The sequence below is a fragment of the Giraffa tippelskirchi genome, chromosome 2 (genome assembly GCF_054371585.1).
Source record: "Giraffa tippelskirchi isolate mGirTip1 chromosome 2, T2T-mGirTip1v1.2.pri, whole genome shotgun sequence".
Lineage (NCBI taxonomy): Eukaryota > Metazoa > Chordata > Mammalia > Artiodactyla > Giraffidae > Giraffa > Giraffa tippelskirchi.
The window spans coordinates 94,521,083-94,533,594 of NC_137276.1; the positions used below are offsets into that span (position 1 = coordinate 94,521,083).

Consider the following 12,512-nt stretch of genomic DNA (forward strand, 5'->3'; position numbering starts at 1 on the left):
GGGCTGCTCACCACTGAGGGTTGGTATTTTCCTCTACGTGTCTTATGCACTAACTGCAATGCCTGAGACATGGTGGGTGCCAAGTGAATGTTTGCAGGACCAGGTTGAGATCCATGCCTTGCTGAACAGGCAGATCATCTGTTCCAATACACCACCAGGCACAAATCTCCAAAATGCTGCTCAGAGATAAACTTTTAGCCATCTCACCCAAATTCCCAGTCTTCACTTGTAACTTCATTTCCTACCACCCTACATGAACTTTTCTTTCCAACCACACTGTCATGTTCACTGTCTACAAACACATCTGTATCTAGTCTTGTCTCCTACTGTACATTTGCTCAATCAATGTTCCCTACTTTGGTTCCTCTTTCTTTCTTTTCATATAATCAAATTATTTCCATCTTTCAAACCCAAACCCAAACTCACCTCCTCTCAAAATCTTTCCTTGCGACCCCAATCCATTGGCCACTCTTTCTTTCACTTTCTCTACACACGGTCACCTTGAGCACAATGCTTCTCCTTCTGAGACTCAGTTTCCAAATCTGTGAAGCAAGCATTGATGAAATGTTTTATCCATCTTCAAATCCATGAAATTTCTCCAACCAAGTATTAAACCTGCAAAGAAATAGAGCAAAGTTTGAGAAATAACTCTGCAGTCTATATCTGTAGATGTTATTATTTGAGTATATCTCCTAGCTTGTTCCTGAGAGTTCTTGTTGTTATTCAGTTGCTAAGTCATGTCCAACTCTTTGCAACCCAATGGACCACAGCACTTCCTTGTCCTTTACCATCTCTCGGAATTTGCTCAAACTCATGTCCATTGAGTCGGTGATGTCATCTAACCATTTCATCCTCTATCTCCTCCTGCCTCCAGTCTTTCCCAGCTTAGGGGTCTTTTCCAATTAGTCAGCTCTTCGCATCAGGTGGCCAAAGTATTGGAGCTTCAGCTTCAGTATGTCCTTCCAATGAATATTCAGGACTGATATCCTTTAGGATTGACTGGTTTGATCTCCTTGCTGTCCAAAGGACTCTGAAGAGTCTTCTCCAGCACCATAGTTCAAAACCATCAATTCCTTGGCACTCTGCTTTCTTTATGGTCCAACTCTCACATCCATACATGACTATTGGAGAAACTATAGCCTTGACCAGTCAGACCTTTGTTGGCAAAGTGGTGTCTCTGCTTTTTAATATGCTGCCTAGGCTTGTCATAGCTTTTCTTCCAAGAAGCAATCATCTCCTAATTTCATGCCTGCAGTCATCACCCTTTTTCTTGGAGCCCAAGAAAACAAAGTCTGTCACTGTTTCCATTGTTTCCCCATCTATTTGCCATGAAGTGATGGGACCGGATGCTATGATTTTTGTTTTTGGTTTGGGGTTTTTTTTTTTTTTTTAGGGTTTTAGTGGCAATTTATTTATTATATGTATATTACTTAGAACATTGTTGCCATGTATACTCAGCCAGCTTTTTCACTCTCCTCTTTCAGCTTCATCAAGAGGCTCTTTAGTTCCTCTTCACTTTCTGCCATTAGAGTGGTATCATCTGCATATCTGAGGTTGTTGATTATTCTCCTGAAAATATTGATTCCACTTGTGAGTTACCCAGCCCAGCACTTTGTATGATGTACTCCAAATATAGTTAAATAAGCAGGGTGACAATATACAGCCTTAACGTACTCCTTTCCCAATTTGGAACCAGTCTATTGTTCCATGTCTGGTTCTAACTGTTGCTTCTTGACCGGCATACAGGTTTCTTAGGAGGCAGGTAAGGTCTTCTGGTATTCCCATCTCTTTAAGAATTTTTCACAGTTTGTTGTCATCCACACAGTCAAAGATTTTAGCATAGTCAATGAAGCAGAAGTAGATGTTTTTCTGGAATTCTCTTGTTTTTTCTATGATCCAAGAGATATTGGCAATTTGATCTCTGGTTCCTCTGCCTTTTCTAAATGCAACTTGTACATCTGAAAGGTCTTGATTCATGTACTGTTGAAACTTAGCTTGATGGATTTTGAGCATTACCTTGCTAGCATGTGAAACTAGTACAATTGTGTAGTATTTTGAACATTCCTTGGCATTGCTCTTCTTTGGGATTGGAATGAAAATTAACCTTTTCCAGTCCTGTGGCCACCTGATGCAAAGAACTGACTCATTGGAAAAGACTCTGATGCTGGCAAAAATTGAAGGCAGGAAGAGAAGGGGACGACAAAGAATGAGATGGTTGGATGGCATCACCGACCCAATGGACATGAGTTTGAGCATTCCCTGGGAGTTGGTAATGGACAGGGAAGCCTGGCGTGCTGCAGTCCATGGGGTTACAAAGAGTTGGACACGACTGAGTGACTGAACCAAGTCTTGTGTCCACTGCTGAGTTTTCCAAATTTGCTTTATAATAGCATCATTTTTTAAGATTTGAAATAGCTCTGCAGGAATTCTATACCTCCACTAGCTTTGTTGGTGGTAATGTTTCCTAAAGCCCACTTGACTTCACACTCCAGGATGTCTAGCCATCATGTTTACGATGATCACACCATCATGGTTATGTTGGTCATTAAGACCTTTTTTGTACAGTTCTTCTGTACATTCTTGCCACCACTTCTTAATCTCTTCTGCTTCTGTTAGCTCCTTACCATTTCTGTCCTTTATTGTGCCCATCTTTGCATGAAATAGTCCCTTAAGTGAAAGTCAGTCGTGTCTTACTCTTTTGAGACCCCAAGGACTATACATTCCACTGAATTCTCCAGGCCAGAATACTGAAGTGGGCAGCCTTTCCCTTCTCCAGGGGATCTTCTCAACCCAGGGATCAAACCCAGGTCTCCCACATTGCAGGTGAGTTCTTTACCAGTTGAGCACAAGGGAAGCCCAAGAACACTGAAGTAGGTAGCCTATCTTTCCTCCAGGGGATCTTCCCAATTTAGGAATCAAACGGGGATCTCCTGCATTGCAAGTAGATTCTTCACCAACTGAGCTATCAGGGAAGCCCACCGATATAGTTCCTTGGTATCTCTAATTTTCTTTAACAAATCTTTAGTCTTTCCCATTTTACTGATTCCCTCTATTTCCCATTCTACTGGTTTCCTCTATTTCTTTGCATTATTCACTTAAGAAGATTTTCGTATCTCTCCTTGCTATTCTTTGGAACTCTGCATTCGTTGGGTAAATCTTTCTTGAGTACTTCTTGATTTAAATTTTCCAATCAGTCCACTTAAGGTAAGAAGGAGAGATCATTTCATTAACTATTTGAGGAAAGGTAGATCAGGGAAAACCAAATAGTTATCAGAATTCCAGTCCCTTGTTTCCCTGTGGTCCTCAACCCCAGGTTCTCAGAGTGGAAGGTTGACCATGTGTTCCCATAAGCTTCACCCTCACAAAATTTAGCTTTCATTAATAAATGTAACTGGGAGCAATGAAGCATGTGGATCTCATTTTAATAAGTCAACACATGTAAATGAAGACTGTGGTTAGCAGAAACCTTTTGTCCTGGAAAACAATACATTTCTTCCTGCTGCAGCACGTTTGAGGGAGGGGCTCAGGATGGAGGATGAGAACTGCTGAGCCTACGTATAGACAGCCATCTGCAGACAAGGTTTGAGGAGCCCTAGGAAGCCACCATCCCCCTTGAATCTCTGCTGTCCATCTGATACAGCACCTGAAATCCCACTAGTAGGGGCGCTATTCAAGCCTACACACATCTGGCTCCTCCTTCAGGGTTCACTCCTAATTCTGTCTTTGAAACTAACCCTGTTTCTCCTCTGGGAGAATTTAAGAAGGTTGAGTGGAGAGTACAAAAAGTTCCAGAAACTTTTGCATTCTTTGGAGAACCTGATAAAGTTGTCTTTTTTTACATGGTAATATTTCAATAATTGGGCTTCCCCAGTGGCTCAATAGCAAAAAAAAAAAAAAGAAAGAAAAATCTGCCTGCGATGCAGGAGACACCAGAGAACACAAGTGCGATCCCTGGGTTGGGAAGATCCCCTGGAGAAGGGCTTGGAAACTAGCTCTAGTATCCTTACCTAGAGAATCCCCGTGGACAGAGAAGCCTGGCAGGCTGCAGTCCATATTGTTGCAAAGAGTCTGACATGACTGAAGTGACTGAGCACAGTTAAGTAATTAATTTATAGTCACACACTCACTGAGAAACCCCAGCCTCAAACTATCACAGCTGAAATGTACTGGAAGAAGGTGAAAAAGAGTTTCCTGTCCCTAGGTCTTCTTCTCTAGTCTGAGAGGCAATCCCATAAGGGAAAATCCATCAGAATGAAGCAAAGGAACAGCCTTGGGGCTGGGGGGCCTGGCAGCTGCCATAAGAGCCTCGCCTATGTCTGACCAAGAGGAGTGGTTCTTTCACTCACACATTCAACAAACATGATGTGCCAAGCCTGCGGTTCATTCCAATGACTATTTCAATTCTCTGAGATTCGATGTACCCTAAATCCTCTGGGGTTGTTAGAGGGCAGAGGCATGCATCCTTGACCCCATAATCTCACTTCTAGATATTTATCATACAGATACATTTACACATGTGCAAGATGTGTAAGATGGCACACAGGCAGCCATATTTGCAGCAACATTGTGGTGGCAAATAATTAGAAACAACCTACAGGTCCATCAAAAGAGAAATGGTTAAATGGATTATAGTTCTGCAAATACTGACCCACCATTTTAGGGTCATGATGACTACCTAAAACAAGAGCAATCCAGCATGTTGTGTTAAACCGAGAAAGCATGACAGTGTGTGGAGAAAAATACTATTCTAAGTATCTGCCTGTATTTGCAAATGCACAACCCCTGGAAGGACATACATGGAGTTGGTAACAGTGGTCAAATCTGGGAGAAAAACTGGGTGGAACAGGAGCCGGAAGGATGGCTTACTCTTTCTTGTGTGTTTCCTATTTGTCTGTTTTGAATGTGAGCCAAATGCACATTTGCAAAGAAAAAATAACTTTACAGAAGGAAAGAAAAGCAAGGGTTTTGTATGAGAGTGCGAATGCAAGCCCTTCCACCAACTAGCTATGTACCTGGGGTAGGCTATCTAATCTTGCTGAGCTTTAGTTTCCTGAGTTTCTAGGCAGAGACTATATTATCGTTCACATCACATTATTATGAATACTAGAGGATATAATGAAGACTAGTGGTCCATGCCAGAAGCTCAGTATTGGCACCCACAGCCACCAGCATTCTGGTTACGCTGCAAGAGAAGAGCAGCAAGTGTATGCCAAAAGGCTGGTTACTGCCTGCATCAGAAGATGGTGTTTCTCTCTCCTTGGTCATCGGGTGATCTCTAACCCTGACCAAGGCTGACCCTGACCTTGAACTCACTGTACTCCTAAATCCTGTCCAAATAATTCCCTAGTCATGACCAGGGCAGATGTTGGCCTAAGTGGAGCCTGCAGGAGAATCAGAAAAACAGTGGAGAGTCAGGCTAGGGGTGTGGCTGTGACAATTTTGGTTTAAAGTCTCTTCAGGAAAACTGCCCTCACTGCTGGCAGGAGTGCGAATTCGTCCAACACTTTACAAAACTGTTAGTATTGACTAAAGTTAAACACAAACCTACCCTATAAGCAGCAATCCCACTTCTCTATATATACCCAACAGAAATGAGTGCATATGCCCACACAAAGACTGGCACAAGAATGTACATTCATAGAAATTTATTTATAATAGTCAAAACATGATAAGCACAGAAACATCCATCATTAGAAGAATGGATAACCAAATCGTGGTATATTCATGCAATGGAATACCACTCGGCATTAACAAAGAATAAATTATTGTATTGAATAAAATACTGAATAAGTTATTTGTACCCAAAGCAACATGGACGAAACACATTGCTGTCATATTGGGTTAAAAAAATCCAAACACAGAAGTAAACATTCTGCATGTATTCAACAACTGGCAAAATATATCAATGGTAATAGAAGTCAAAATAGTCCTTATCATAGGAGGGTAAGTACTGAGTGGAAAGGGCCACTAAGGAAACCTCGAGTGCTAGAAATATTCAATATCTTGACTGGAGAGTGTCACATGGGCATCCACATAAGTAAAACACCATCATACTGTGCCCACAAGATCTGTGCATTCAATGTATTTTATGATGTGTATAGTACATTTCAACTAAAAAGGAAAAAAAATGTAATAATAAAATAAAACACATCTCTCCCATAAAGTTTTCTGAACTTGTCCCTGTGCTTACCCACCCTCGCTGGCCAGAAAGTCCATACCGTTCTCTAAGTTGTCGCTGCTCCAATGTGAGGCTGGACCTCCCCCTCCTGGCTCTGTTCAAATTGGTCCTGGAAAACGGCCTCCTTCCAGAGATGCTACCATGTCCCTTGGTGCCTGGTCGTGCAGCCAGGTCCCTCCAGTGTGGAGACAGCAGCTCCCACTCATCACCCTTCCACACACACCAGCTTGGGTGGTACTCGCCAGCGTGGAGCAGGGAGGCAGGCTGCTCTCCGCAAGGCTGCCCTGTACCCTCCTGGGAAGCCACCCCAAAGTGGAGCAGTGCTTCTGGGCAACCGAGGAGCAAAAATCCACCTGCAACTTCTCAGAAGGGTCCTTTGCTATTTATTTGGTGTCAAAACCAGAGAGGAACAGCTGGAATCAGAATTGCTAATGTTCCAGTCTGAGGTCTTCAGAGGCTGCTGGCTTCCACTCTAAGCTCCCTCTGCTGGTTCATTGGGAAATGCATCTGCTTGGCCACAATCTACATTCCGACTAAACTGGCTGCAGCCAGGGTACCCCATGCTCGAAAGCTCCTTTCATGTGTCCTCCTCCTTTCTCATCTCTTCCCTGAGGTCCCCAGGGTGAAATCACAGATCTCCTGATCAGTCTTACGGTAGGAAAGCCAGGCGGCCAAGGGAAGCAGAAGGGTGGCCTTGAGACATTTGGGCATCGTCCCTGCCCCCAACACATACACAGACACACACACATACACACACACACACACACACACACACACACATTTCTGATGACTCTGGTTCCTCAGGGAGAGACTAAGAATTTCACTTACAGAGTAGTTTTCCCCAAGAGTTATGGAAAACCACCCAAATCCCACTGTCTTCCAAGTCCTGATTTACCCGGAGTTGAAGGTGGCCTTGGAGGCCAGGGTTACAAACTGCTTAAAATAAATACATCTGTTTCCATCTCTGGGCCCCTCTCCAGGGAACCTTGTCCCTCAGGAATTCTCAGGACTGTTTTTAACTGGAGAAAGCTAGGAGATTTGTGAACTATGCCCAGCTGAACATAGGCCTCTGCTTTTGTTCCAGCCTAGGGCTTCAGAATTCCCTCCGGTGTCATTAAAACCACTTGAGTTGTAATTATAGTTCTTTGGCCCACTGACCCCTGGGAGTGGGGGGCACAGAGGCGAGAAACAGAATGCACTCTTTTTAGACTCTTCAGCTCTTTTCCAGTAATAACTATTTAAATCCCTGTCAAGCTAACCAATTGCTGCCATCTTGTCAGAAAGATGTCTTTTTTTCATCTTTCCAATGCAAGACAAGATTGGATGTAGGTAAAACTTAGCTTTAAAGTCCTTAATGGCTGTTTGAAATTACGAAGAATATAAGGGCATCAATACACCATGCACAACCTGCCTCTGCTCTGGTTTCTGTCTGGGTCAGCTTTTCCAGCACCTTCGGTATTGGAGAATATATTTGTTCAGATCCGCAGAACCTGGTAGGACAAAGTATGAACATCATAATAGCCTGGACTCTGAGACAATAGATTTGAAAACATCTAGTTGATTGTTTAAAACACCACCTAAGTAATAATTGCCATCATTTGTCCAAAGCAGCTGGCTTCCTATTGTATGCCCTTGGGCCACATGATGGCTGAGAGTCACATGAGTACCACATTTCCAGGGCTTCTCTGGACCATGTGTGGTTCCCTTCCTGACTCCACCCCAAGCCATTGCCATCCTCTCCACTAGATGAAGCCTCTCACCCTGCTGGGGAGTAAGCATGATGCTCTCATGAGGATAGCAAGAAATCTGCTCTCATCTGCTCAAAAAGTGAATCATCACAAATCATGATTTTTAGGGACAGACCGAGTTGAATCTTGGGTAGCCAGGAAGCCACCAGCCAAGTGGGTCCAGGGTCCCCTTCACACACATCATCCACCTGGTCTGTCTTTCAGCTCGGTTAGTACCACTCAGCCCTGGCACATTCAACATGCTGGTGGCGGCTGGGAAAAAAGAATGCAGGTTCAACATTCCAGGTAGAAAGTGTGGCTCCAGGACAGGTCAGGAACTGGCAAGAAGGGGCAGAGGAGGACCTCTGGACAGAAGAGCCAACCAGGGAAGGAACCACTGTCTGGGAGGTGGGCATGCCAAGAAGGGGACTGAGCAGGAGAGTGGATATTGACACCAGCTTGTCAATAGTTGCTATGCTCAGGAGAAAGAAGGTTTGAGTGACCCAAGAAGTTTGGGAAATGTTTGAGCTTGATCAAAATTAAATGGGTTTCTTTTCAGCAAGACTTTTAAGGAGACCCTTTAACCTGCAAATGATGAAAATTATGAGATCCAACTTTCTATCCATATCAGATCTATAGGAAGATATATAGTGACTCTATAGCCTGTTAGCTCTCAGATTCCCCTTGATTTTTCAGAGCATCTCAAAGGGTTAATTCTCTGGTCAACTGGAAGCTCTGGTCAAGTTGGAAGCTATGTTTCCCAGAATCCGCTCCTCTATATGGTTCCAAGTTCAAGTCAGCTAAAAGTTTGAGATTTGGAAAATAGAAATGAAGTAACAACCGTTTCCCTCTGAGGCTTTCTGAGATCAGAGAAGGTGACAGACAGACAGAGGGGTGCCTGCTGGATTCCAACTTGCTGCTGCTATCACTCTGTGCCTAGCCCTTGGCCCCAGTTTCTAGCCCTAATGACCAACAGCGGCCCCAGGCTCACCACTAGATTCTTGGTCACCACCAAGGCAGCAGCTGGAGGTGCAATAACTTCCCATAGACCCATCTGTGTGTTCTCACTTTCCACATCTGCAGTCTAACCTGCCTGGATTCTTAGATTTTCCCTGTGAGATCCAACTTTCCAGCCACATCAGATCTATAGGAAGATTGATAGTGACTCTTTATGATCCTCTGGCTTCCCCTTCCAGAGGGTATTAGTTTGCTTGGGCTGCTGTAACCGAGTACCACAGGCTGGACAACTTAACAGGAATTTATTGTCTCGCATTTCTGGAAATTAGAAAACTGAGATCAGCATATCAGTCAGGCGTTTCTTCTGAGATCTCTCTCCTTGGCTTCTGGATAGCAACTTTTCTCTTTGTCTTCATATGGTCTTCCCTCATATGTCTATGTCCTAATTGCCTCTTCTTATAAGGACACCAAACATACTGGATTAGGTCCCACTCTAGTGGCCTCATTTCATTTCAATCACCTCTTTAAAGACCGTATCTGCAAATACAGCCATATTTTGAGGCACTGGGGGTTAGGGCTTCAAATGGGGCAGGGGATGCTTCAGCCTGCAAGGCAGACCTTCTCTTCCCAGCTGCTCCCACAATTTTGCAAAGGCTATTTCTTGTCATAAACCCTTTATTCTGTGACATGCACAGTGGCTCCACTTCCCCAAGTTCTAACACAGAAATTGGTAGTAGAGCGGGATGATCCTGTAAAAGTAAATGAAAACAAGAGACTTTGGTTTGGGACTGGATGGCAGTAGCTAAAGTAGTGGGATCAGTGCCTGCTCAGTTGCTTAGCCGTGTCTGACTCTTTGCAACCCTATGGACAGTAGCCCACCAGGCTCCTCTGTCTATGGGAGTTCCCAGGTAAGAATACTGGAGTGGGTTGCTGTTTCCTTCTCCAGGAGATCTTCCCAACCCAGGAATCAAACCCACATTTCCTGTGTCTCCTGCATTAGCAGGTAGAATCTTTACCACTGAGAAGTGGGATCAGGGAGTGCCTCAAACTGCAGTCTGACTCCAGCCTGAAGAGGGATAGCAGGGGGTTCTGGCTATGGGTGGGCTGGAGTCCCTCAGGGTCAGGGAATACCCTGGAACAAAACTTCCCTGCCAGCCCACCCATGACTCACCATGTCATTGGCTGAATCCAGAATCTGAAGAGGCAGCCCATATCAAGGATGTCCAGCCTGGTCCTGCCACCAAGCAGAGCACAAGAGCACAAGAGGCCCCAACCCCAAGGAGACAGCCATCTCCTCCAGATGACTAGACACACATGCAAAGCAATGTGTGAATCACCAGCAAGAATTATGTCTGTGTGTATGCCACAGACAAGCACATTCTTCCTTTTCCCTAAATTATGCTCCAGTCAAACCAAACCACTCACAGCTTCCTGAAATGTCAGGCTATTTCACTCCTCGGGGCCTTTGTTCTAATGCTCTCTCCTAGCTGGAAGCCCTGCCAGGGTAGCTGCCCAGCAAACATCTATTCTTCTTTCAAGTATCACCTTTCCTATGAAGCTTTTTCTCTTGCCCCCCTCCCCCTGAGGGTGGCTGTCATCTATTAAGCACTTGCCATGTGCCAGTAAATGTGCATGGTAGTTCATTTCATCTTCTTGATAGCCTTATGAAATAGGTGTTCTTGGCCCCCTGTTGACAGGTGATAAAACTAAGGTTCAGAGAGATTAAGTGATTTGCCAAGTGCACCTAGCTTATAGGAAGTGCAGCTGGGCTTCAAACTCAGACTGTTGTGATCTAAGTCTGACTCTGCACATACTCACATATGCAGTATAGACTGCTCCTCTGAACCAGGTTTGAGCCAGAGACTGAGGCCATGCTGGGATGCATATCAGCATCCCACTGTGTATTACAACAACCTGGAGGTCAGCAATCACATCTGAGAGCAGGCCTTTCTAACCATTGCACCTATTAGCACCCAGATAGACACCAGAGTTTGTGTCCATGGACAGGACACAAAAAAGCTGCTCAGCATCAGGAGGGGCACTCTCCACAAACAAACAGCTCCTGTTATATATTTATGGGAACTTTACAGATGATCAAGGTGGTACCATAGACAATGGGAGAAGGAAAGATTGCTTAGTCAGTGGTGTCAAGAAACTGGTTTGTCAGGAGGAGAAAAAGAAAGCCACATCATTACTTTATACCAAAAGATTCTAGATAGAATAAACACCTAAGCATGGAAAATAAACCTACACACTTCACAGAAGAAAATACAGATGGATTATTGTTGTTTAGTCCCTAAGTTGTTTCCAACTCTTTGTAACCCCATGGACTTCAGTACACTTAATCTCCTCTGTCCTTCACTGTCTCCCAGAGTTTGCTCAAACTCATGTCCATTGAATCATTAATGCCATCTAACCATCTCATCTTCTGTTGCCCCCTTCTCCTCCTGCCCTCAATCTTTCTCAGCATCAATTTTCCGATGAGTTGGCTCCTCTTGTTAGATGGCCAAAGTCTTGGAGCTTTAGCATCAGTCCTTCAAGAGAATATTCAGGGTTGATTTCCTTTAGGATTGACTGCTTTGATCTCCTTGCAGTCCAAGAGACTCTCAAGAGTCTTCTCCAGCACCACAATTTGCAAGCATCAATTCTTTGGTTCCCTGCCTTCTTTATGGTCCAGCTCTCACATTCATTCATGACTACTAGAAAAACCATAACTTGACTCTATGGACCTTTGTTGGCAAAGTAATGTCTCTGCTTTTTAATACACTGTCTAGGTTTCTCATGTGTGCTGTGCTTAGTTGCTCAGTTGTGTCCAACTCTTTGCAAGCCCGTGGACTGCAGCCCTCCAGGCTCCTCTGTCCATGGGGGTTCTCCAGGCAAGAATACTGAAGTGGGTCTCTATGCCCTCCTCTAGGGGATCTTCCCAACCCAGAGATTGAACCCCGGTCTGCCGCATTGCAGGTAGATTCTTTACCAGCTAAGCCACCAGGGAAGCAATACAGCTAACTATTATCCTAACTATTATCAAGTACCCCAAAGCACAAACAAAATAACAAAAATAGTTAGATATCACAACTCGATAGTCATGGGGTTCAACAAGAGCGTCATAGACAAAATGAACAGATCAATGACAGACGGGAAAATATTACAATATCCAGTGCCATTAATGGATTAATATGTACTCTAGACTCTACCAGGAACTCCAAGTCATCAAGAAAAAAGGAAATCCAATTAATTTTTTTAAGAAGCAAGGATATGAATATATGAATTTACAGAAAATGAGTAATGAGTTGATATTCTTACTCCCCAGTAATCAAATATATCCAAATTAAATCACAAATGAGACTGCACTTCATAGCCATCAGAGTAGCAGAAATTAGAAAAGTGGGTTATCCAAGTCCAGGTGAGGAGGAGAGACGATAAGAACATTGTGTGCTGCTTGCTGGGAGTTTGAAGTTGTTACAGCTGTTTTGGAAAGCAATTTAACAGAATTTAGTAAAATTATGTGTATTCATGTCCCATGATCTGGCAGTTCCACTCCTGTTTGTACAACCCAGAGATTTTTGCACAGATCTAATATGAGAACCAGTATAAGCATGTTTGTCAACAGTGTTGTTATTTCTGAGAACAGGAAGTTAAACTTTGGGGTC

General features: G+C 43.8%; 1 long non-coding RNA gene across 1 annotated transcript in view; it reads right to left on the reverse strand.

Annotated features, from left to right (window-relative positions):
• LOC145539833 (uncharacterized) overlaps positions 1-12,512 on the reverse strand; it is a 386,573-nt gene that overhangs the window by 61,009 nt on the left and 313,052 nt on the right. The gene's annotated exons all lie outside the window — the stretch shown is intronic.